This window comes from Eurypyga helias, unplaced genomic scaffold (genome assembly GCF_000690775.1).
Source record: "Eurypyga helias isolate BGI_N326 unplaced genomic scaffold, ASM69077v1 scaffold870, whole genome shotgun sequence".
Classification (NCBI taxonomy): domain Eukaryota; kingdom Metazoa; phylum Chordata; class Aves; order Eurypygiformes; family Eurypygidae; genus Eurypyga; species Eurypyga helias.
In genome coordinates this window covers 46,929-51,260 of record NW_010226105.1, presented here as the reverse complement: position 1 = coordinate 51,260, position 4,332 = coordinate 46,929, and the positions used below count along the sequence as shown (strand labels likewise).

The 4,332-nt window shown below is 40.0% G+C and overlaps 1 pseudogene; it reads right to left on the bottom strand.

Annotated features, from left to right (window-relative positions):
- Positions 1 to 2,533: 2,533 nt before the first annotated feature.
- LOC104509541 lies at positions 2,534 to 4,126 on the bottom strand (annotated as a pseudogene).
- Positions 4,127 to 4,332: the final 206 nt, after the last annotated feature.

The following is a 4,332-nucleotide window of genomic DNA, read 5'->3' as shown; positions in this document are numbered from 1 at the left end:
CTGCTTTTTCTGTGCACTATGAAGAAAGTTATCTCTGAAGAGATGGTTTTGTAATGTGGCATTGAGATTACTGAAAAATAAGTTTCCTTGTCAGTTTTGGAAGTGTTCTGGTACATTCTGTTTTTCATGATGTCCAGAAAATCACAGGACTGCAGTACCATCCCATGAAAATACTGGCTGAAAGCCCTGAAGACATGAAGAAATGAACTGAATAATTGCTTTCTATCCCTTTAATGGCACATTTTACAATGTTTTCATCCCTTATGTTTTCTTCTTTCTCAAAAGTGTAAGACTCCAGGTACCAAGCAATATATTCTCCTCTCAAACTTGATTTATTTCATGGACTTTATATAGGCAGAGAAAACTCCTAGTGCAATCAAAGTCTTAACAGAATAAAATACGATTAATCCTCATTAATGTAAGAATAATAGCTTTTACATTTGAATTCTTGGACTGCATTGTCAAGTACTTGGAGGTACTTTCCATTAGTGAGTTTACTCTTTAAAAGATTTTTGGCAGGAAACTATAAAGGATTCACTCACACTAAGATACTTACTGTTATTTGAAAGATCATTTTTACAAGATTCCAAAATGTACACATTTATTTCTATATAAAAGAATGGAAATTACAGTGGCATTTGACTGAATATAGAACAAGTTGAGGTCAGTATTGTTAACTGAGACTTAAATGGTGTAAAAGCAAGACGATTATCTATCTATCTATTTTCTATCTATTTATGTATTATATATTTATTTTTATTTTGGGAATCCCAGAAAAAAAAGGTGACTTACTGTGTGTAACACAGTATCTTATATAAGTCCAAAGAATTTACTAGCATTATGTTTATGTGTATATATTTGGGAAAATTCTAGTTATTGTTTGAAATTTCCTTTTATAAAGTATATTCTGGAGAAGTTTTTATGTAGAACATTTCAGCAGAAGATTGCTGTTTGAACAGAAATCTAGCTTCTTCCAGTGACCTCCAAATGCTGCTAGTTTAGCTTAGATTTATTCAATGTAAGTGGCTTCGATCAGAAATGCATTAGTTTAAAAAAAAAAAAAACACAAAACAAAAAAACAAAAAAAAAAACATATTAGAAAAACAGAAATCAGGGTTCATTATTCCATTGGTCAGAAGGAAAGGAACATTTCTGAACCTGACATTAGTTAGGTTCTCCATTCAGTTGACTGATGTTATTTTGTAAGGTGTAGATACCTCAGTGACATCAGCATTGATGAGTTATTTTCTCTCATACTCAAATTTTTATATTACCATGTTGGGAGTCACTGTTTCAGATATTCTTGGATGGTACTAATATCATAGAATCATAGCATCATAGAATAATTTGAGTTGGAAGGGACCTTGAAGATCATCTATTTCTAGTCGCCCTGTCCCATCCAACTTGGTCTTGAATATCACAGAGGGTTTTATGAAAGTCAAATAAAACTGGCCATGCATTGAAAAATACCGGGAAAAAATATTAATATTTCATATTCAAGCACATTCAGTTTCTAAACATATACATCATAAATACATTATTTAATAAATAACATTTTAAATTTAGCAAATTGAAACCAGGATTTTGTTGTTTAAACTCCTAAATATAATTGCCACTGAAGTATTTGGGGACAGAGTTATAGAAGGATGAAGACAAAAATAATAGAATACCACATTAAGAAGCATGAGATCAGAGGACTGATTGTTAGAAATGCCTCTTTATCTTTTTTCTCCACAAAAGATAGTATAGAAGACATTTATGTAACAAGAAGTAAAATACAGTTTCAACACAGAAAATGATCAAAAGATCGTAAGAGACTAAATGGAATAAACAAAGTAACTACAGAAGTGATAAAATATTTATGCTTCATTTAATTGCCTCCTATTCTTGGTTAGGTGATATGTAGACAGCCTGTAGACAGCAAACCATCTGTACTACTGTGAAGACATAAACACAGTAAATCTGATGATTTCCCTAAGACCACATAGGATGACAGAAATGAGAATTAAATCTATGTCTCCAAAGCTCCAGTTTTCCCCTATTCCCCACTCATTCATAAAATCATAGAATGGTTTTGGTTGGAAGGGACCTTAAAGACCATCTAGTTCCAACCCCCCTGCCATGGGCAGGGACACCTTCCACTAGACCAGGTTGCTCAAAGCCTCATCCAGCCTGGCCTTGAAGACAGCCAGGGATGGGGCATCCACGACATCTCTGGGCAACCTGTTGCCATGCCTCATCACTCTCATCACACAATTTCTTCCTGACATCTCATCTTAATTTCCCCACTTTCAATTTAAACTCGTTACCCCTTGTCCTGTCACTACAGGCCCTTGTAAAACATCCCCATCCAGGTTTCCTGTAGGCCCCCTTCAGGTATAAGAAGGCTTCAATAAGGTCCCCCAGGAGCCTTCTTTTCTTCAGACTGAACAAGCCCAATTCTCTCAGCCTGTTTTCATGAGAAGTGTTCCAGCCCTTTGATAATCTTCATGGCCCTCATCTGCACTCACTCCAATCTGTCAATATCCTTATGTTATGGGCTCCAGTGCTGGACACAGTAGCGCAGGTGGAGTCTCACAAGAGCAGAGTACAGGGGCAGAATCACCTCCCTCGACCTGCTGGCCATGATTCCCTGGATACAGCCCAGGATAAAGTTTGCTTTCTGAGCTTTCAGCGCATACTGCCAGCTCATGTTCAACTTTTCATCCACCATTACCCCCAAGTTCTTCTCCTCAGCATTGCTCTCAATCTGTTTAATGCTCAGCCTGTACTTGTGCTTGGGATCGTCCCAACCCCGGTGCAGGACCTTGCACTTGGCCTTGTTGAACTCCATGAGGTTTGCAGTGGCCCACCTCTCCAGCCTGTCCAGGACCCTCTGGATGACATCTCTTTCCTCCAGCATGTTGACTGGACCACACAGCTTGGTGTCATCATCAAACTTGCTGAGGGTGCTCTCAAGCCCACTGTCCATGTCATTGACAGAGATGTTAAACAGCATCAGTCTTAATATCAACCCGTGAGAAACGCCGGTCGTCACTGGTCTCCACTCAGACATTGAGCTGTTGACCACAATTCTCTGATTGTGACCATCAAGCCAGTTCCTTATGCACCAAGTGTTCAATCTGTCAAGTCCATGTCTCTCCAATTTAGAGCCAAGGGTGTCATGCAGGATGGTGTCAAAGGCTTTGCACAAGTCCAGGTAGATGACATCGGTTGCCCTTTCTTTATTCACCAAGATCATGACCCCATTGTAGAAGGCAACCAGATTTGTTAGGCGTGATCTGCCCTTGGTGAAGCCATGTTGGCTGCCAGCAATTGCCTCTTCATTTTCCATGTGCCTTAGCATGATTTCCAAGAGGATCTGTTCCATGATCTTGCCAGGCACAGAGGTGAGGTTGACTGGCCTGTAGTTCCCTGGATCTTCCTTTTTTCCCTTTTAAAAGATGGGGTTACTTTTCCTCTTTTCCAGTCAGTGGGAACTTCACCAGACTGCCATGGCTTCTCGAATATGATGGATAAATGTTTCACAACCTCATCTGTCAGTTCTTTCAGGACCTATGGATATATTTCATCAGGTACAATGGACTTGAGCACCTTCAAGTTTCTCAGGTATTCCGGAACCTGATCCTCACTGACCATGGGTGGTTTTCCATCCTCCCAGTCCCTGCCCTTGCCTTCTGCAACTTAGGGTATATGGCTTGCGCCCTTGCCATTGAAGACCAAGGCAAAAAAAATCTTTGAGCACCTCAGCCTTCATCATACCCTGGGAAACTAACTCTCCCATTTCCTTCCATAGAGGGCCCACGTTTTCCCTGATCTTCTTTTTATCCCCTGTATATGTATAGAAACCCTCCTTGTCACCCTTGATGTGCGTGGCCTGGTGTAATTCTATCAGGGCTTTAGCATTCCTAATGTGATCTCTGACTTCACGGACAATTTTTCTGTAATTCTCCCAACCTACCTGCCCCTGCTTCCACCTAATATAGGCTTCCTTTTTGTGCCTTAATTTGTACAGGAGCTGCTTGTTCATCCACACAGAAGATGCGGATGAACAAGCATTCTTCACTGATAGGGTGGTTGGCCAGTACAACAAGCTCCCCAGGGATGTGCTTATGGCACCAAACATGTCAGCATTCAAGGAGCATCTGGATGACGCTCTTATTCATATGGTTTAGTTCTAGATAGTACCACAAGATGCAGGGAGTTGGACTCAACAGTCGGTATGGGTCCCTTCCTACTTCAGATATTCTGATTCCAAACATATAGGCATGGAAATTTTATATGCTGAAATGTGCCCAGAATTTCACACAAGTAGTGTTCCAGCTGATTATA